Source organism: Balaenoptera borealis (assembly GCF_965194805.1).
Source record: "Balaenoptera borealis genome assembly, chromosome: 12".
NCBI lineage: Eukaryota > Metazoa > Chordata > Mammalia > Artiodactyla > Balaenopteridae > Balaenoptera > Balaenoptera borealis.
In genome coordinates this window covers 20,228,985-20,251,153 of record NC_138869.1, presented here as the reverse complement: position 1 = coordinate 20,251,153, position 22,169 = coordinate 20,228,985, and the positions used below count along the sequence as shown (strand labels likewise).

The 22,169-nt window shown below is 37.3% G+C and overlaps 1 long non-coding RNA gene and 1 pseudogene across 2 annotated transcripts in view; one reads left to right on the top strand and one right to left on the bottom strand.

Annotated features, from left to right (window-relative positions):
* Positions 1–22,169, top strand: part of LOC309607165 — a 194,342-nt gene that overhangs the window by 107,913 nt on the left and 64,260 nt on the right. The gene's annotated exons all lie outside the window — the stretch shown is intronic.
* Positions 655–18,239, bottom strand: LOC309606980 (ubiquitin-conjugating enzyme E2 Q1 pseudogene; annotated as a pseudogene). The gene has a single exon. The product of its transcript is annotated as a ubiquitin-conjugating enzyme E2 Q1 pseudogene (transcript).

Sequence of the window (22,169 nt, the reverse complement as noted above, 5' to 3'; positions counted from 1 at the left end):
ACAACAATGTAACATACTTTACACCTTTTATATATGTATGTGTATATATATATATGTATATGTGTATATATATATATATATATATATATATATATATATACATACATTCTGGTTTTGAGCCCATTCAGTGAACTATTTATGTAAGTAAGATAGTATACTTTTTACTTTTAAAATTTTCATTTAGTTATTTTTTTAACATCTTTATTGGAGTATAATTGCTTCATTTAGTTATTTTTTATAGTTTCATTTTCTACTGATATTTCTCATCTTTACATTCATTTCAGTATATTGTTATGAAAGTTATAACAAATAGTGATCTTTAAAATAGCTGCTGGAAAGTCCTTGTTGGATAATTACAAAATCTGGGTCATCTTGACCTTGGCATCTGTTGTCTTTTCACTTAAAAATGAGTCTCTTTTTCCTATGTCTTTCCATGTCAATTTTGGGTTGTATGTTGGTCATTGTTTATGTTATATTGTATACACTCTGGTTTCTATTATAATCCTCTTGGGAATGTGGATGTTTTTGTTTTGGGAGGCAATCAGTCTGGATACATCTGAACTGTAAGATCTGTCTTGTCTTTGGTGGGTGGTGGTTTAAATTTCAGCTCAGTTCTTTCAGCTTTTACTATGCTGTTTTTTTTGGTTTTGGTTCTTCTTTTTTTTTTTTTTTTCATCTTGCTCTATTCTCGGTAATTTACACTCATGAGTTGCATTTTTCCTTATCATCAAGCAATATCATAAATTACCAATTACAGATTGACATATCTCAGCTAAATTTTTTGCATGTCATTGAACTGAATTTACATTAGGGAAATCTCGTCTCTATTAGATTTATCAGACAGGATAATATTTTAATATTTTTGAAAGCTGGTCCATTAACTTCTACAAATATTTATTTTTTAAGCAATGATACAGAAATTCTGTTTCTAGTAATGACTAACTAGGTTTCAGAACAGCCTTTTTGCTGAGAACAATGAAATAAGCTAGAAAAATATTTAGAAAATTATCTGTTTTAAGACATAAAAAAGGTACCAATACATTGAAAACTTAAAGAGCCAAGAGACAGAAAATGAGGAATACCAAGGGAGGTTATTTCAGTATCTGGAGCCACTTCTACCAGTAAAATTAATGCCAAATGCTAAAGCAATGGTTGAGAGGATAATCAACTGAGCAGAATATGGGCTGTCTTATGTTGCTGGGGAAACTATGGAATTAAGGGCTCTGGGTAAATACCCCGATCTGTCAGTTGGTATCTAAAGGTAGTGCATTCTACGTGTGATATTGAATGGGAACTAAATAAGCTCTCATAATAACTAATGCCCAGCTTAAAATCATCTCAACTCCTGTGTGGATTATGGCGATGTACCCCCCTGCTTCATGATAACAAAAATAATTCCTCTCTGGAGAAAGATGACATTAGTTAAAGCTTCAAATGATTGATACCAATTTTCTATACAATGGTAGGCAATGTGGGTGAGCAATAAAAAATAATCAGGCACGTATAAAATAAATAAGATACAAGGATGTATTGTACAGGGAATATAACCAATATTTTATAATAAGTATAAATGGAGTATAATCTATAAAATATCAAATCACTATGTTGTACACCTGCAACTAATAGAACACTTTAAATCAACTATACTTCCATAAAAAACAATCAGGTGCAAAACATCAAGAACCGGCCAAAAACAAGAAAAAAAAGCCAAGAGAACAACCACATATTAGAGTTATAAACTATAGCTTAATTAATATGTTCAGAAATTGTGACAAGATGGAGAATTTTAGCAGAGAACTGGAAATTTTAAAAGATGGGAATTCTAGAACTTAAGTAAATAAAATGAGTGGTTAAGATCTCAACAGTGGAGATTTTATTAAACTAAGTGGTTGGGTTTATCAACAGACTAGATACAGCTGAAGAAAGAAGAAGCTGGAAAATAAGTCAAAAGAAAATATTCAAACTGAAGGTGAAGCTCCAAAAGGATAGAAAATTTAGAGAACATAATGGATATTTAGAATATAGTGCAAATGTCTAACAAATATGTAATTGGAGTCTTAAAAGTGGACAGAAGAGTGAATTGGGCAGAAACAATAGTTGAGAATATTGAGACTAAGAATGTTAAAAAAACTGAAGAGAGTGTTCAAGGCAGAGATTCAAGAAGTGCTATAGGGGCTTCCCTGGTGGCAAAGTGGTTAAGAACCCGCCTGCCAATGCAGGGGACACGGGTCCGTGCCCCGGTCCGGGAAGATCCCACATGCCGCGGAGCAACTAGGCCCGTGAGCCACAATTACTGAGCCTGCGCGTCTGGAGCCTGTGCTCCGCAACAAGAGAGGCCGCGACAGTGAGAGGCCCGCGCACCGTGATGAAGAGTGGCCCCCGCTCGACGCAACTAGAGAAAGCCCTCCCACAGAAACGAAGACCCAACACAGCCAAAAATAAATAAATAAATAAATTAATTAAAAAAAAAAAAAAAAGAAGTGCTATAAAACCGAAGAAACATAGATACAAAGAAAAATATGAGATATGTCATATTGCTGAAAACAAAAGATAAATAATAAATCACAAAAGCAGTGAGAAATCTGTAGATTCAACTCAGTCCCAATCAAAATTCCAGCAGTATTTTTTGAAGAAATTCATGAACTTATTCTAAAATTAAAATGCAATTGCAAAGGATATGTATATTTATATAAAATATAATAAAATATATGTTTATATAAGAGCATGTATATTTTTTTCTTAATGAACAAAGTTGAAAGACATATTACCTGCTATTGAGAACCACTATAAAGCTACGTTAATTAAGACTGTATTATCAGTATAAGGAATAACAAATAGATCAGTAGACCCAAATGGAGTTGAGATATAGACCTATATATGCAGCCAGCTATTTTAAACTAAGGTGTGAAATTAAATCCATGGGATAGGAAAGTTTCTTTAAACAAATAATGCTGAATCAATTCCATATATCACTCCAAAATTAAATTAATTCAAGATAGATCAAAGGCCTACATCTAAAATCTACAACCCTAAATCTGTAGGAAAATGTCTTTGTTATCTTGAGTAGGCAAAGATTTATTGGACAGACACAAAAAAGCACTAGTCATTACAAAAACGGATAATATGAACTTTATCAACGTTAAAGATAAAACTTCTATTTATGAAAGAAATTAGGAAAATGAATAGGCAAGTCACAGACTGAAACAAAATATTTACAATGCATAAATCTGAGAAAGGACTTTTACCTAGAATACATAAAGAACTTCTACTTATCAATGTTATAAAGACAGATTACTCAATAACAAGGGTAAAACTTTTGAACAGACACTTCTCAAAAGGAGATATAAGAATGATCAATAAGCACAAGCATGTAAAAAAATGCTTAACATCATTATCAGAAAATTAAAACCACAATCATATATCATTTTACACCCACTGCAATGGATATATCCGTTAAGAGTGACAATGCTAATTGTTGGCAAAGATGTGGAGCTACTATAACTTTCATAAATGCTGGTAGGAAGGTTAAATTGTTCAAATACTTTGCATAACTGTTTGGCAGTTTCTTGTCAAATTAAATATACATTCTATCTCACACCCTGAGAATTCCATTCTAGGTATTTACCCAAGATAAATAAAAACCTCTGTCTGCAAAAGATTTATAAAAAATGTTCATCATAACCTAATTTGAAACAACTCAAATGCTCATCCACAAGGAGAATGGAATAAACAATCTGTGGTATATTCATACAATGGAATATTGCTTGACAACGAAAAGGAAATTAATAATGCGGACACATGCCATGACGAATGTTATAAACACAATGTCGAGCACACAATGTTGAGCAAAAGAAGTCACACATAAGTGATTTTACGCTGTAGGATTTTACTTATTTTAAGTCCAAGAAGAGAACCATAGTGACAGAAATCAGGACAGCAATTCTTAAGGTGAGAGTATGAAATTCAATGGAAAAAGGCAAGAGAACTTTCTGGGATAATGGAAATATTCTATATATTTTGCTTTGGATAGTAGTTACATGGGTAAATAAATTTGTCAAAACCCATTGACACTTATGTGCCTTTTGTTGCATGTATACTATACCTCAATAAAACAGGAACCCAGTGAGATGTCACTACATATAAAAAATGGCTAAAATTCAAAACAAAGTAAACATGGTAATACTAATGAGGGGCTTATGGACCCATGGAAACATCCAAGCAGTGCTTGCAATAGCATAAGTTAGCACTATCAGTTTGGAAACCTAAAGGATGAGCTCCACAGTGCTTTGACTCAGCAATTCCACTCCTAGTTATATTCCAAAAATACATAAGTAGAAAAGGTGGTCCAGGCTATTTATAACAATACACTATTTTAATGGCAAAACTTGTGGTATATACATTAGAGCAATGAAAATTACTACTACATGTAACAACATGGAAGAAAATCTCACAACCATAATAATTTGTGAAGGAAACCCCAAAAGAAAGTATACATATTGTGTGAGTCCATTTATAAAAACTTCAAAAATGATTATAAATTTCTGTATGCATTTTTGTGTTTGTATGTTTTATTTCAGTTTCAGAAAGTGCATTATAAAAGAGAGAAGGTAGAGGCTGTGCTGAAGGATGGGTTTGGGGTAAAGAGGAAGAGGAGACTTGGATGAGAAGCAAGTACTTTATATTTAATTGCCATTTCTATTACCAGAAGAACATAGTATCTCTTTTATACTTATGTTCAACTTTTTCTTCATTGATTTTTACTATATTCATCCCAGAAAAAAGTCACAAATCTTTAGCCATTGAAATTTTTTTTTGTTCTCTTCCATATGCACTCTGCATTACAATTTTTAAAGTTCACCAATGCTATGGGAATGTAAGTTGGTACAGCCACTGTGGAAAACAGTATGGAGGTTCCTCAGAAAACTAAAAATAGAACTACCATATGATCTAGCAATCCTACTCCTGGGCGTATATCCAGACAAAACTATAATTCAAAAAGATAAATGCACCCCAAAGTTCATAGCAGCACTATTCACAATAGCCAAGACATGGAAACAACCTAAGTGTCCATCGACAGATGAATGGATAAAGAAGATGTGGTACATACAATGGAATACTACTCATCCATAAAAAAGAACAAAATAATGCCATTTGCAGTAACATGGATACAACTAGAGATTATCATACTAAGTGAAGTAAGTCAGAAAGAGAAAGACAAATACCATATGTTATCACTTATATATGGTAGCTAAAATATGACACAATGAACCTATCTATGAAACAGAAGCAGAATCATGGACATAGAGAACAGACTTGTGGTTGCCAAGGAGGAGAGGGTTGAGGGAGGGTTGGAGTGGGAAGTTGGGGTTAGCAGATGTAAGCTTTTATATATAAGAATGGATAAACAACAAGGTCCTACTGTATAACACGGAGAGCTATATTCAATATCCTATGACAAACCATAATGGAAAAGAATATAAAAAAAGAATGTGTGTGTGTGTGTGTGTGTGTGTGTAACTGAATCACTTTGCTGTATAGCAGAAATTAACACATTGTAAATCAACTGTACTTCAATAAAAAAATAAAGTTCACCAATGCCGTATTACCTTATTATCTTGCTGAATATTTTATGCATAGACACTTCTTTCTGTATTTGCTTTCACAACTTTGCAGGTTTTTCATTGACTTCCAAATGCTAGCTTTCTGCTGAGACTAATACCTTTTGCAAGTCTGTTAGACCCCTATCAGCTTTTGTAAAGTACACTGACCTTTGTGATTGCACTGTTAAACAGCATGATTAACATACACATTTTTGAAATTAGGACATGAACGGGCTCTAAAAGAAGTCATAATATAATTAGATTATTAATCTGTTTCATTTATGCATATTATTTACTTATAAAAACATGATTGCCTCAAATTATTGCACAAACCCAATTTTGTTCTATTGTGCCATTCGATAATTTCAGCGTGAATAACTGCTTTATAAAAAATAAATAACCTGATTAGGAGGATGGGTTAATTAGATATTTACATGATTCTAAGCATTTTTCTTCTGAAACTCCAGTATTTTAACCATGACAACAATATAGGATTTTGAAAAATCAAGATTTTTCCTTTTATAGATCCTTTCATGTATACATTTTGTCTGGGAAAAGTAAATTCTGTCTTAAATATGCACAACAGACAAATGCAAATGTAATTGGCAAACAAATGTAAAATGTGTTTATAGAAAATACAGCAGCTATAATTTAATTAGTACCTACTGTATTATGGTGCCACATAGACCATTTTCATATATTATTTTATATTGAGGGTAATTTTCACTGCAAAGCTCTATAATATATCATCTCTATATTCTATTCCTTTTTGCAGATGAGTAAACTAAGTCTTAGGGAGGTAAAATGACTTGAACAAAACATATATGACTGTAGCGATTCCCATTGTTACTGTTCATGGCTTTTCATGGTTCACAATGATGTGCTCAAGGGTTTGGCCATTCCAGGCCCCACCTGTTCATCCATAGAGAGAAAGGTCATCAAGTAGCTCAGTGTAGTGGTTGGAAAGCTCTCAACCGATAAGTGGTAGAGGTATTTCTTAATAAGGTAAAAAATATGAAATGAATATTAACATAATGGACACCCTGGCTCATGGCAGAGGTAATATCAGTGGAGAAATAGTTTTGTTGGAGTAGTTTAGTTTGAGCTGCATAAAACTGTAGATCTCACATTTTGCTAAATCATTCCTAACCCCAAACACTGCACTCAAGTACATGAAAACATGTCTTCTACCTCTGCTCGCTTCCCTTTTTAATGCCCCTCCCATTACCAGCCCCCCACCTCTCTGTTCTGGGTACCTGATTATTCTGCATTCCATTCAGAGCCTATGGATTGTGCCTACTCTTCTAGATTCTTCCTCCTCCTCCCTCACAAAATGTTCCTGTCAGGTATCACATACCTTCAAAATTTTGATGTCTGATAAACATATCATAATAGAGCTTTCATTATGTTTTGAGCATTTGTAAAAATACCTTGTCCTTGTGACTATCCTCTTGCAAGTGACAATAACCCATCTCTAAACAGCTTAAGCAAAAAGTGAACTTATTAACTTCAACTAACTGAAAAGTTACGGTGGTTCTTCCATTAGGTAGCACTTCACTCTTGGACTTAAATGATGCCCTTTGGGATTTGTCTTTCTGAGTCCCCTAACTCTGCTCTTTGTGCTGACTGCACCTTCAGACAGACTCTGCCTTTTTGGAGCAAATATACTTAAAGCTCCAGGGTTACCCATGAGCAGCTGGGCATCCTCAGTGGAAAGAGAATGGATTTCTTCTAAGAGTGGTAAAGAAAGACCTGTCTCCAGCTGGTTTGTTTGTCACATGCTGACTGCTGGAACAGATTGCCACCTCATGGTGACACCATTTTCTCCTTGGATGGATGCTTGGTCGAGAAAAAATATATCGAACTCACTCAGTATATTTTCAAACAAGCCTTAAGGCAGTCTTATCAAGACATATGTAACTGTAGGATCAGTGAAAGCATTCCTATTTGCATTTTAGCAGTTTCAGTACCAGGAAATTGACATTCCAGGAGTGTAATTTACAGATATGAGGGCTGATGCAAATGCTCCTTTGGAGTATTTGGAATTGGAATGGGGGGCACAACTTCTTTCTGTAAGTGGAGCAACATGCAGAAATGAATGAATTGTTCTTAGTAAGATCTTAACTGGGAGATATGATTCTCTCATCCACATTGCAACCCTGTTTTCCTTGTCAACAGCTTTCTTGTGCTGACTTTAAAATATTCTAAGGATTGTAGTTTGTTTTGCTTTTCTGCTAGCCAAAAATGTGTTCCTCCTTTGAGGGGGATTATATTCTGCTCTGGCTTGGGGTGAACACATACATTTTCAAATTCATGGCTTTACTCTTGAGTTTGTTGAAAATATGAAAATTCTTAGGGTTTGTGTGCCTGACAGTGAAACATTATGGTGCATGATGAAACATGACTAGTTTATTTAAATAGCACAAGTGAAATGTCTGCAGCAACTTGCACACCATAGAGATATTTCTCAGTGGTATACCCTAATGCCTAATATGTCTCATGTAACTGCTGGAAATTTGATCAGGGATTCCCTGTGCAGTCTAGAGTTTAGGATAAAGTATCAGAACTTGAATTTCACATCTAAAATATCCTCCTTCCACCCAATCAGGGAAGGTTGGAGTAATGAGTCTGCGTGTAAAAAACGGAAACATTATCCCTAGAGTTTAATTCAGAATCAGGGAAAATACAGTATGCTCTTCCATTAAGCAAATAGCCTTCTTTATTGAAAGTGGGTCATCCAGAGCCCAAGCTGCTTAAGGAAAACAGATGAAACACAGTAATTCCAAGAACAGACCAATAAAGGCCAAGTGCCCAGTTAATCTTTCAAAGGACAAGTCCCTCAGTAGCCATGAATGCCTGTTAAGAGTTGAACATGTCTAATTTATATATGACTCCAGGGTCAACATGATTTAATGGGAGGGGAACAAGGTATATATAATTTGTAGAAACCAATGCAAGGGAAACTGTTAAGGAAAGTTTTAAGGTTTAAAAGATTTTAGGGAAACTTTTCAAGAAAAAGTACATGTCATAGCCTCCAATTGACAGTTGCCCCAAAGAGAGTAAATGAAAAGGTTTCAGCTCATTAACTCCTTTTTTAAAGGTCTAAATAGAAACAATATAAAGTAAGATGCCCTAAAGCAGGAGAGGACACTTCTGGCATCTCAACTGTTCTGGAGCAGCTTGCCTGATAAACACGTCATTACTGCATTTTCAAAGGTCAGTTTGAGGTATGATATCACATTCTTTTTATAGCATGAGAAATTCAATATGTATTCATAAAATATTAGTTTCCTTCCCAGTGATTTACAAACTAGGAGAAAAATTTCTGGGTTTTTGGAATTTATCTTTAAACATTCAAATCCTCCTTGAAGCATGCATGCCATATTCTAGAACATGGCAACCTTTTTCTGTAGAGGACTAATAGCAAATATTTTCAACCTCTGGGGATAGATCGTCCCAGTAGAAACTGTTTAACTCTGCCATTGTAGTGCAAAGGCAGCAATAAGCAATATGTAAATTAATGTGCATGGCTATGTTCTGATAAAACTTTACTGACAAAAACAGGCATCAGGCTGGATTTGAACGATAGATCATCTTTTGCCAAACCTTACTGTAGAAAATTGTTTAGGTAAGTGGTAACTTAATGACTGGCTGTAGAGGTTGGTGGGTTGCAGGCATATGAACAGCCAAGTTTCAGATGACTGGTTAGTGACGTCCCAGTATGACTTTGAATAATTCTGATATCACTAGTAACTGATATAACTCATAATTCTGATATAACTAGTAAGAGCTGTGGATGGTTCTCATGTTCTGATTGTTAATAACTCTTCTGGAAACATTGATTTCTAATTTTCTGTGTACACACACATACACATCCATACATGTACATATCTATTGTGAAAATCATTTTTTGGAACACTGTTGTATTTTGGAAATAAGGTATCTGAATTATTTAAGACACTATGAAACTGATTTTGTCACAGATCGGTTATGGACATTATTAGTCAACCATATTCTACTGTACTCTTCTGTTGTTACAAACAACCATCATTTTTTGAAGCCACGTAATGAAGTTATTTTACTTTGCAGCTTCTGTTTTCTTGTATTCTCTGAAAATAAGATATCAAGTTAGTTCTTATGGAAGCAGTATAGTGGTTAAGAGTCTTAAGAACCTGAACTGGGAAATCAGATAAATCCATATTGTATTTTAGCTCTGCCTATTATTAGCTTTAGGGATTCTGTGCAAGTGACATGACTTTTTTGAGCCTCTGCTTCTTCATCTGTATGTAAGATAAAGTAGATAACAAGTGTACAGCATTTAGCACAATCCCGGATGTATAGGAAATGCTCAATAATTTACAGCTGTTATTATCTTTAGTAAGATGGGGAAACCACTTTGTCACTTACCATTATGTCTTTACTGTTAATATTTTTCTTGATAAGGTGGATGACTACTGTTTTTTGCTTGCCAAATATTCATTCTCGATTCTTATAGTAATTTTACTGGATTTTCCTTGTGGTTTCTAGGTGTTTAAAAGTGAGGCTGCCTTCATCTCTGGTTCAAAGTATAGGCATATGGCCTATCTTGGCCATAGGACTGCTTCAAATGTGGCACATGGCCCTTTCTGGCCCATGAGATTTAATTCTGGGACATCCGTCTGGGAAAGTGAAGATGAGTGTGTAAGCCTAGAGCTTTGCCAGCAGGCAAAGATATTTGCCTGAAGCCATGCCACCCGTGAACTTTTCATTTGTGCGTATCACTAAATATTTTGTTGTTGGTTTTTTTGCTTTATCCATTTTGAAATGGGTTTCTGTCACTTGTAACTGAATAAGTCCTAACCAGTACAGCTAATTATTTTACATTTGCTAGCAGGACAGATTCTATCAGCTAATCGATGTCTGAACTTTCTTATTTTTATTTTTTTATTTTTTATTTTTTTGTAGAATAGCACATATGATTGACCAACTTTCTTTTCTTTTTTTTCTTTTCTTTCTTCCTTCCTTCCTTCCTCCCTCCCTCCCTCCCTCCCTTTCTTTCTTTCTTTCTTTCCTTCTTCTTCTCTCTCTCTTTCATTCTTTCATTTTTTTACCTTGGGGACCAAAATTCAAAGTAATCAAGTGGCAGGACCTAAACCTGTTATAAAGATCAAACATTTTATTTTGCCAGCTGAGATAATGGAGTTCTTGATAAGACTTCCTTTGAGAACAAAAATCAAAGAGTATTAACTCTGGGGGAGGGGTAATGCTAAAGACCAACAGCCCTTTTTTCCCATAAGGGAACACCTTGTCCTATGAGATATGTCCTAAAGTGACCTGCCCAAGGTCCCATAATTAGTTACAAAATAGGATTAGAATTCAGGTTTCCTATCCATACAGGACTTCGCTTTTGATGTGCATTTATATGTTTAGCAAGCCATCTTGTCTGTGCTACATGAACCCGAATTAGTAAGATTTCTTGGATAAAAACAAGGAATAAAAAAAAGAATTAAAAAAAAAACAAAAAACAAGGAATAGCCACAGATATATTTCTTTTGTACATAAAGCCTAATTATACCTGTGAAAATAATAGCATCTGTTTAAATGCAGGTAATAGTTTAATATAGCTGTCAAAATGTGTTAACATTTCAAGTACTTGGGGTGCTTTGGATGGCTCTATAGCTGCTAGCATTTAACATAGTATTGCTTAAAGCTTTGCATGGGGTATCTTTGGACTCAGATTCAAAGTAAATAGGAGATGACTTTGGAATAATAACAGAGGGACTTTGGGAAGTCACTTAACCTCACTGAGCCTCAGTTTCCTCATTTGTAAAGCATTTATAATATTAGTAACTTTAGCTTAGTAATAATGTAGGTTAAAGCTCAAATGAGACAATATCTGTGAAGTATGTAGCACTGGGCATGGCACATAGTGTCAGTCTGCTCATGCTGCCATAAAAAATACCACAGACTGTGTGGCTTGTACAACAAAAATATATTTCTCTCAGTTCTACAGGCTGGAAAGTCCAAGATCAAGATCAAAATGCCAGTCAAATTGATTTCTAGTGAGAGCTGTCTTCCTGACTTGTAGATGGCTGCTTTCCCACTCTGTCCTCACATGGCCTTTCCTCCATGCTTCTGTAGACAGAGAGAGAGAAAGAATGTGTATGTGTGTGTGTGTCTGTGAGAGAGAGACAGAGAGACAGAGAGAGAGAGAGAAAGAGAGATATCTTTCTATTATCATACCAGTAATCCCATCATGAGAATCCCACCCTATTAAAGAAAAAATTATTGTGACCCTTGTTAAAGTGGTAAGGCAAGCTGTATTCAGGATTATCAGGCTAGGTATGAGGGCTACTGCAATGGGATTTTTGAAGTAAGAGAGGTGGCTCAACTCTAAATACAGCGAGGAATGGTGGGAATTTGTAGCCAAGGATCAGGGTGGGGGTCAGTAGACGGAAAATTGCTAAGAAGAAACATCAGGGGTAAGAGAGGATTCTAGCTAAATGAACCTAACGGGGTTCTTGCTTAAGGGGCCAGGGAGATCAGATGTCACCTGGGGTAAGGGGGGGAAGAGGAACCCAATTAGCTATTGAGGGTGATCAGATATTGAGGTGGGAAATTCTGGCTAAATTGACTTAGCAGGACTCTTGCTAAAATTGTACAATGCAGAGGTAGAAAGAGTAGGACAAAAGTTGAGGCCCAGTTGGGAAGAGGATCAAAGGAACCTGACTAAAATTTGGTCAAGGAGAGACACTTTGTCAAATCTCATGACCTCATCTGACCCTCATACCCCACAAAGGCCCTCTCTCCCAATACCATCACATTGAGGGTTAGGGCTTCCACATATGAATTTTGAGAGGATACATTCAGTCCTTAATGATTAGTAAGTGTTCGTTTTAAGATTATTATCATTTTGTTATCCTAGTCTTTCTTTAGCTCAAATATTAAACCTGAGCCTAGGTTAGCTATTTGGAAGTTTTTTCTATCCTCCCACATGTTATAATGCTTTGTTTAGAAGTCTGGGATTTTGGTGAGCTTCCTCAGGTATTTTGTCATGTAACAGACTGTGTAATAAAAGTGGAGTGGAGCACGAGTCTGAAATGGGTAACAACCACAAGTTGATCTATTTGTATGATAATAGTACAGTTAAAAATAAATAGGCAACCATACTTCTGAAAAATAGAACTACAATTTCAGGAAGCCAGTGAGTTCATTAGTTTCTTTTAACAATCTAACAAGTAACATTTCACCGGGAACCCTAAAAATGATAATTAAGCTTTTTGCGTCACAGCCTGTATTCTGTTGGTATGATATGTAGCAATCCTACTCACAACAGCAAGACATTAGAGAGGGATAGTACAGGGGAAAGGATGGGAAGGGAAGACAGCAGGGCAATACCTGGAAATCACGTTTGGAAAGAACTGTAAGACAATCTTTTCCCCCCCAAATGTAAAGCATTTGATTGGAACCAGGTGGTGTGTATATTTCACTGAGTTCCTAAGGGGACTTGAGGACATCTCATGAAATTGAGGCCCAAATTGGTACCAGGCAATATCCTCATCTCTTCAGTCATTCTCTATATTGGAATTTTCTCTGTGCTTTTCACCCCATTCAAAGTAGCAAATGATTAATAGGATTCCATTAAAAGGTCAGTTACCTTTTAGAATTATGGTTCTCAAACTTTAATATGCATACAGGTCACCTAAGAATCACCTTCAAATGCAGTGTGGGACTTGACATTGTGCATTTCTAACTAGCTCTCAGGGGATGTCTGCCACGCTGGGGTCTGCAGACCACACTTTGAGCAGCTGTGCCAATAGAACTCTCTGGGACAATGAATATTCTGTATCTGTGCTGTCAGATAGGTAGCTACCAGCCACATGTGGCTTTTAAGCACTTGAAATGTAAATAGTGTGACTGAGAAATTGAACTTCTAATTTTATTACATTTAAACATAAATAGACATGTGGCTAGTGGCTACCTGATTGGATAGTGCAGCTCTAGGATAAGACTAATGTCAACTATAACACTGCCAGTGTCCTCTCCCCCATTAAAGCCTCCAAGAGGTTCCCTTTGTATTTGTAGAATAAAGGAGGAGCTAGTCTACAAGACTCAGCTGTCACTTCAATGGCTTCTTCTCACAATCTGCTTCCGCTGCCCTGTTGCTATCACGCCCTGGGCTTTGTGCATTAGTCCTTCTCTCTCCAAGCTCCTTTACTCCCGTGTGATTTATGACATCATTTTCTTCTTGGCTGGAACACAACCCACTTTTCCCCTCTTCCTGAGTTCATTTATACTCAGCTTTGGGTTTCAGTTCAGAGATGCCTTCCTTGAAATTCCTGCCCAACTGTCCATATTTCTGAATTTCTCTCCTTCATAGCCCGGATCCCAGTTGAGAGTCTGTGCTTGTTTGTATGGTGGTCGTTTACAAATACGTGGCTCCTCACTAGGCTGAAATTCTATGAGGACAGCGATTATATCTCTTTCTGTTTATTATTATATACCCAGAAATCAGTACAGGAAATGGCACCTAGTAGAGGCTGAACATTTATTTGTTGAATAACGTTTAATGTATATATTATACACACACAAATTACTTGGGGGTACTTGTTAAAAATGCAAACCCTTTTGTCCTACCTCCTCAAATTTCAGTTCACTAAAAGGTCAGGATGAGGGGTACTGGTCCTCATTTTTTAACAAGCACTCAAGCTGCCTGTGATGCAGTTGTTGTCTGTGGGTTCTGTTTTGAGAAACAGTGTTCTAGGTAGTCCTAAAGGACAGCTAAGTTTAAGTGTATTTTTGTTTTCTTTTGGTGAGAGGGGCAGTGAACAGTAGTTTCGTTACTCCCTTTCAGGAATTAAAGGAGGAGCCCTCCTCCCTCCCTCATATGACATACTTAAGCAAAGCTAGAGCAGAGCTGAGCACAGCTAGAAAGTATTGCTCTCATAATACAGCCCTGTGGAGTTTCATAATGCATCCAGCAAGCAACTCGTATCCCAATTAAAGATACTATATTAAAGGGCAGTATGTATAGAGTGGCAAAAGAACACAGTATTCCAGTGAATTGAACACAGTTATGATGTAGTTGCTCGAAAACTGCTGCTATTAATATTAATAGTATACTAGCAAGTTGTGCTATAATATTTATTTAAAATAAAAAGGTAACATGCCCAAGTTAAAGGGAAAACACACTGGCTAGCAAAGGTTATTTGCTTTACAGATGCAAATCATTAGTGTGGAGCTGGAAACTGGGTGAAGGTGACGAAAATAATAAAGGAAAATCCAACATATTTGGACACTCAGCCAACAGGAAGGTGGCCCATCTCATGTTGAAGGTGAGATGAGAAATGAAAACCTCACTATTCTACCTTCTTGCCTGCATTCCTCTGGTGAGAAAAAGATAATCTTAGAAGAACTAGAATTCACTTTTTTTCAGAAGGAGGTAGCGACTATCAAAGAAACGTGATCCTGTTGATATGACAGTGCTTCCTTCTTTGGTTTGTTCAGTTCATTCAATCGATACATATTCAGTAGAAGCATAGCATAGTGATCAAGAATATTCTGTCTGGAGCCAGACTGCCTGGGTTCAAATTCTTTCACCAGTTACTAGCATTACCAGTTGGGAAGGCTGCTTATGTATTTGAACGCCCCAACTTTCTTATCTATAAAATGGAGATCATAATAATAATCCCTATCCATGGGTTGTGGCAGGAGCAAATGATTAATATATTTTAAAAGCTTAGGACAGTGATGGCATTCTAGGTTCTATATTAGTGTTAATTTTTTGTGTATATGGGTGTATTTTTTAGTGCAGTTTTTTTTGAGGAACACTTCAGGGTGAAAACCTACCTTTGTAGAATTTACAATCTAGTGAGAGGAGATGAGACAGTACACAATAAACACAATATATCAGTAAATTATAATAATAACTGTAATAACCAGTAAGTAATGGAGTATGCTATGAAATACAAATGGACTGTGGAAAAAATAACATTAAAAAAAGAGCTGGGGACTTCCCTGGTGGTCCAGTGGATAAGACTTCACCTTCCAATGCAGGGGGTGCGGGTTCGATCCCTGGTTGGGGAGCTAAGATCACACGTGCCTCATGGCCAAAAAACCAAAACATAAAATAAATAGAAGCAATACTGTAACAAATTCAATAAAGACTTAAAAAAAAAAAAAAGAGCAGAGTTTGGGCCCTGAGAATAGTTATTTTTATTCCCCAAAGGACAGAGAGGTTCAGCAGCTTTCCCAAGGTCACACAGCTAGGATGTGAATTCTGACTCCAGAGACCATGACCACAGTCACCTGACAGGTCATGGTGCATCCCACAGAACTTTGCCATTTGGAGGAGGAGGTGGAATGAACCATGCACGTCAGGAGAGGAAGGACTGCAGGCCAAGGGGACAGCTACTACAAAGGTATTAACTTGGGTTCATCATGGCATGTTGGAGGAATTGCAGTGGATTTGTTGCGACCAGAGTAAAGTTAAGGAGTGGGAGGTAGTTGGGTCAGACAGATAATGAGAGGATGCAATTCATGTAGACTACTGTAAGAATTTGGCTCTTACTTAAAGTGAGATGTATGTTTATTGAAAGCTTTTTTTTTTTTTTAAACAAATGATTGTCGTAGGAAAATATCAAATATAATAAGTGTATATTAAAAAAACAAGATGCAGACAATTATATATACAATACAATTCTAGAAAATAAATTCTGGAGAGAAATACAATACACTGTTAACAGTAATAACTATCTTGTGTTTGGAACATGGCAGGCTTTTATTTCCTTAATACCTTTCAGTATTTTCCAAATAATATAAAATGATATGCATCATATAGTCAGAGAAATAGAATATTATTTTCTAAAATACAGGTGGCTGCTAAGCAACCAGAAGTGAAATATTAACATCTGATAGTATAATTATCAGGTACTTGGCCACTTTACTGACGGTCGTCAAAGAAAACTTTTCACTGTGTCGAGGCAAGCTGATTAAGTTTCCTTTCCTTTACTCAATTACAGAAAAAACACTTCACCTATATTATCTAGAAAAATAGGTTTATGCAGACTTGACTCTAGGACAGATATAATTTATTCTCTCCGTCATCTGAGGTGTTTTTGTGTCGTGTTTATAAACCTGGTATTAAATTTGTTCATTTTAAATTTAGTAGAGTTTTAGATAGTCTTTTTTTTTTTTCAAGTCAACAAACTGTAATTGTTTTCCCAAAGGTACATTTTTTTTTCATACACATCCATCATACACTGTAACCAAAAAAAGCAGTGTACATGAAATAAGGGAAAATAAATTAAAAATCCATAGCATAGGTAAGGAGGCTCTAGTCTGGAGCACAGCTGAGTTTCCAGCAATATAATGAGGCTCGAAAGTTTCTTTTGTAAGAATGCTTGCTAGCAAAGGTTCCAGCCAGGTGGTTGGTTGGTCTGTAAGTCAGTCTTGAGTACTTGAAACAGTTCTGTGTTTTTTTTTTCCTTAGCGTTTAGAATACCCATCATTGTCCTGCAATAGGCAGAGCTATCATGTCCAGGCAAAGTGAGGGAGGGAACCACAGAGGCAGCGGGAGATCCAAATACAGCATTCAAAGGTAATTGGTCCAGTGATGCCTGGGGAAGGAGGAAGGGGATGGCACTCCCGGGTTAGCCATCTTCCTTCGGGGGTGTGTACCAGCAGTTTTTTTCATGGATCTGCACCAAGGACTTGTAGGCCTGCTGTGCTCTTGTCGGGCTGTATTGAGATTTGTTGGCTCCAAACTGCACTCGTGCTTTTCCCTTCACCCGTGTGGCACTGATCTGCATGATCACTGACTCTATTGAGTAGGCACTGCTCCAGCCCTGCTTGGTGAGAAGTTCCATGCAGATGGCACCTCCGCCCAGAACATACCCTCGGAGAGGACTGGAGACACAACCCTGACAAACGGCACGTCAAAGGGAAAGTTATCTTTAAAAGAAAAGTTAAGTAGGATGAAGTCGGCTCCTTTCTCTGAGGATCTGGAGATGGTTGTGCAAAGTGCTGTCCTGGTCAACTTTGAGGAGTTTGACATTCCAATCATACAGGCTGTCATTCACGAGTTTGACTGTATAGTTTCCGCCTTTGAAACTCAGTGATCCGTATATATTCCTGAGCTCCTTCATCAGCTGGTCAGTAGCCTGCGCCGAGCCAGACACCGGACCATTTAAGTAATCTTGCCTCTGGTTCTTTTTAATTTTCTCTGGTATGGCCAAGTTTTCTTTTCCGATGCCGTCATCTTCAGATTTCTTGCCCTCAGCTGGCTCTTCTTCTTTCATTTCATAGTGATCTAGGTCTTCTGTGTTCCCCAGGCATCTCCACATCTTCACCTTCCGAAGATACATCTTCCTGTGTACACTGCTCTTCTGGCAAGGGCTGATCCAGCATCTCCACATCTGGATGCTGAGGGAGGTTATAGAGTTTACACAGGTTGGAGATGATCCTCTTCAGATGCTGCAGTAGCAGAGTATTCCCTTTCTTTATGTCCACCAGCCTCTCCAAGACAGCAGCCAAGTTAGGGTCATCGGACTCCGCTGACCAGATGGGGGGCACAGCTGGCTATGACACTGTGATGTTGCAGTCGATGCGGACGGGATCCCCAGGCACCGACCCCTGTGGGGAGAGATGCGGTCCGGGCGCGGCCCCTGTCCCGGACCCTCTGGCCTCAGCCAGCGGGAACTCGCATCTCGGCTGGTCCAGGCAGGCGCTGGCAATGCGGAAGCGCTCGTCGGCGTGGGGGAGAAGGAACTGGAGCAGCTTCAGCTCCCCACTCAGGCAGGGCCCAGGCCCCAGGCCCCGCCCCCCATCCTGGGACTGTCCCCCAGCGCCCCCCCACCCCCCGCCCCCAGCTGCTGCCCCAGCCCGGCTGCTGCTGCTGCCCCAGGGCCGGCGGGCGGGAGCCCCCCGGCCTCCGCTCCAGGCTCCACTGCCGCCCCCGCCGTCCGCACTTCCTGATCCCCCCTTCGCCAAGATGGCACCACCGCCACCTCCGGGACAGGGCCTCCCCCACCCTCCGCTCGCAGGCGCCCCCAGCCGCTGGAAGCCACGCGCCCCTCCTTCTCCTCCTCCTCGGCAGCCCCGCTTCCCTTAGATAGTCTCTTATACTTCCTGTGAAGTTTGGAAGATTATAAATTTAGGTTGAACTGATAAAATATTTTGGCCTGCAGGAAAAATATTATAATTCTATTATATCTTTGAAATGTTAATTTTACATTGGGATTTGGATAAAGTATAATTATGTCATAATGATACTCACTTTTACAAGAAAATTATATGAATAGAAGATTTAGACATGTATTTTGCATATGCTTTTATAATTATTCTCTTTCTGCGATAAATTCTTCTTTTTATACACATTACAGAATAACTGAGTGTTTCAGTTCAAATAAAGGAAAATTGTGTTTAAGAAAAATATTTTCTCTGGATAAATGCCCAGAAGTGGGATAACGGGATCATATGGTAGTTCTACTCTGAATTTTTTGGGGGGAACCTCCATACTGACTTTCAAAGTGGCTGCACCAATTTACATTCCCACAAACCTCATCCTCACCAACACTTGTTATTTCTTATCTTGTGAGCACACTGTAGGGTATACAGAAGTAGAAGTATAATGCTGTGCACATGAAACTCATATAATGTTATAAATCAGTGTTACCTCAATAAACAAATTAATTAATTTTTTAAAAGACAAATAAAAAAATATTTTCTCTATTTCCTATCCTTTAAATTGACACCATAGATACTGTATCCATTATGAAGCTCTCTGTGGTCAGAGACCATTAACTCAATTAAAATTAGATTAAGGAATAAAAGGAAATTATCAACACATATAAATATCCAGAGCTAGATTAATTTTCAGGTATAGTTGGGTTCAGAGACTGGGCCACCTCCTCAGGATTTGTTTCTTTCTGTTTCTTGACTCTATTTTCAACTTTGTTGGCTTAAGTCTAGGTAGCACGAGATTTCTCCTTGTGTCAGGAAGATGTCGGTAAGCAGCTTAAATTTCCCATTCTTCTAGTAAGAGACTATAAGGAAACAGTGAAATTCTTTTCTGGTAGCTTTTCCAGAAGTCCTGAAATTTATTGTGATTGGCCCAACTAAAATCTTATGTCCATAACTGAATCAAATTACAGTGACCAGAGAAATGCCAAGACTTGGTTTACCCCAGAAACTCCTTCCTAAAGATATGGAATGAAGGTGGATCTTTGATTAAAAATCAGGGAGACAAATACTGGGGCAGTAAACATGAAACATCCATAGTATAAACATTTCTGGAAAAGCCTTTATTAAGGGAAATAGTAGTTTCTGCTGTTAACAACCAACTTCAAAAATCTCACTGGCTTAGAACGACAAATATCTTCTTTGCTTTCCAGTTGTGGGTCAGCTCTGCATTTCTCTAATTAGTTAATAGTCGTGTGAGGCATGTTTCTCTAATGGCAAATGGCATGAAAACAAAAAAGGTGAGCAGAGTTATGAAATGCCTTTAAAGGCTTCAGCTTGTGTCTAGGGCCCATCACTTTAATCCACATGCTATTGGACAAACAAGTCATGCGGCTAAACTCAACATCAGTTGAATGAGGAAACATACTCATTAGTGGGAGGTAATGCAAAGTCCTGTGACAAGTGGCATGGAGTAATTCGAATACAGGACAGGAGTGAAGAATTGAGAGCAATGAACCTATTTACCAGAGGACATTTCTAGTGCTCACTTGATGACAAAGTCAGCTGTCAGAAGATTTTTCTCCAATTCACGTCTCCGTAGAGTTTATTATTAAGATCCAAGAAGGTAGTGTTCATCACCATTACATTTCTGTTCAGATTAAATTATACACGAATATCTGTATATAAATTTGTTTTATAACAGATAAGTAACCAAAACAGTAACAAATGTAATTTATTTTTAAATTATTATTGACATTTTCCCATATTATAGTTTTTGAGTACCAAACTTTATTGAAATCTTTTATACTAGTTCCGGAAGAATTCTGATGTCAATTTCAGGTTTCCAATTAAGATTTTTATATTATCTTTGGTTTATTCCTGTGGAGTATATTTTCTAAATCCCCACAAAGGAAAGTTAGGTCAAATCACCATTAATTCTGAATATGCTTGTGTTTGGTTAGTGTCATAACTTTAATATGAGCTAAGTGTATTTTTATGCAGTAATTTGGTAAATCATCTCAGTAGATGATAGCAAATTACCCACCTTTGTTCTGCCTGATGGATAATATGTTCTAGTTGAGTAATTAGGTATTAGTTAGGCACAGCTGCAGCTTGTGTTCGACAAGTACTTTTTCAGTCACACATTTATCTCTCTCTTTGTGGATGAATTGGCAACATGCCTCATACGGGTCTTTAATGTACTGTTTTTATGTAGCTACAGGCTGCTGGTCCAAAGGGTATATGTATACAGTTTGATATCTATGTAATACCATCTTTGAAGAAGAGGACAAATTTTTCTTAAAAATCATACATGGTAATATTGATATATTATTATCTTTTATATAATACAATATTTTTAATCTTTCAATCATCCCTACATAAGTCTTCCTTTTAGGCTGTCCTTTCCAACTGTGAGAGTTTAAGGGTTATATTTCATGACTTTGCAGATAACATTTGCCTATGCATAATTAGTATGTCTGAAATGCTGGAGACTATGCCATTGGCTGGAATGCCATTGTGCTACAGTGGTGCTCCTTTGAAGTGGCATATGTCAACCTGGGCATAATGGAAATTTTGGGCCAGCAGATAATTTGTTGCAGGAGGCTGTCCCGTGCTTTGTGGGATGTTTAACAGCCCCCTGGCCTCTACCCACAAGATGTCTGTAGTACTCTGCCCTACCCCAGGTTGTGTCAATCCAGAATGCCTCCAGACATTTCCAAATGTCCCCGGAGGGGCAAAATTGCCCCCATTGAGTGCTACTGCTTTAAAGTAATTTCTAATTAATGGTGACATATATTATAGCAACCTCTCCCTCCTATCTGCCTATCATACTTAAAATTGTTGGCCTGAAAATTGATAAAGGAATGAGGAAGAATGAGGCTAATATGTCTCATTTAACATAAATCTCTGAATTTGGACAATAGTGAATTACATGTTAGAGAAAATTGTTTACATTCTTTTATTCAGGTTTTTCATATAGACCTTTATAGGATAGGAAGGTTCTGGTCTACCAGTTTTCTCTTTCCTTTCATTAGAAATGTCTCTCTCCATTGTTACTTGTTGTTATTATTGTTCCCTTAGTGGCTATTAATTTAAAAGGTTGCATTTATTCATTTTCTTTGCTGTGCAAAATATTTTAGAATAGATGTTGTAAGCGAATTCCATTATGTCTATGAAAACTTCCTCTGAGTAGGGGGTTTCTGTAAATTAGGAGGGTCTGGGGAGTAAGATTTTTTTACATTTGGAGAGAGAATGATTTGGGGTTAATTGCACATAGTTACTAAACAGTCTTACTCCTTCAGTGTGCTTGTTGACAGGGATAACAGATGAGGTTTCATCTCATTTCTCTGCAAGAATATTTTGCCTTCTAAGTTCACGATTTTTGGAATCTAAAACAATTTCATGAGG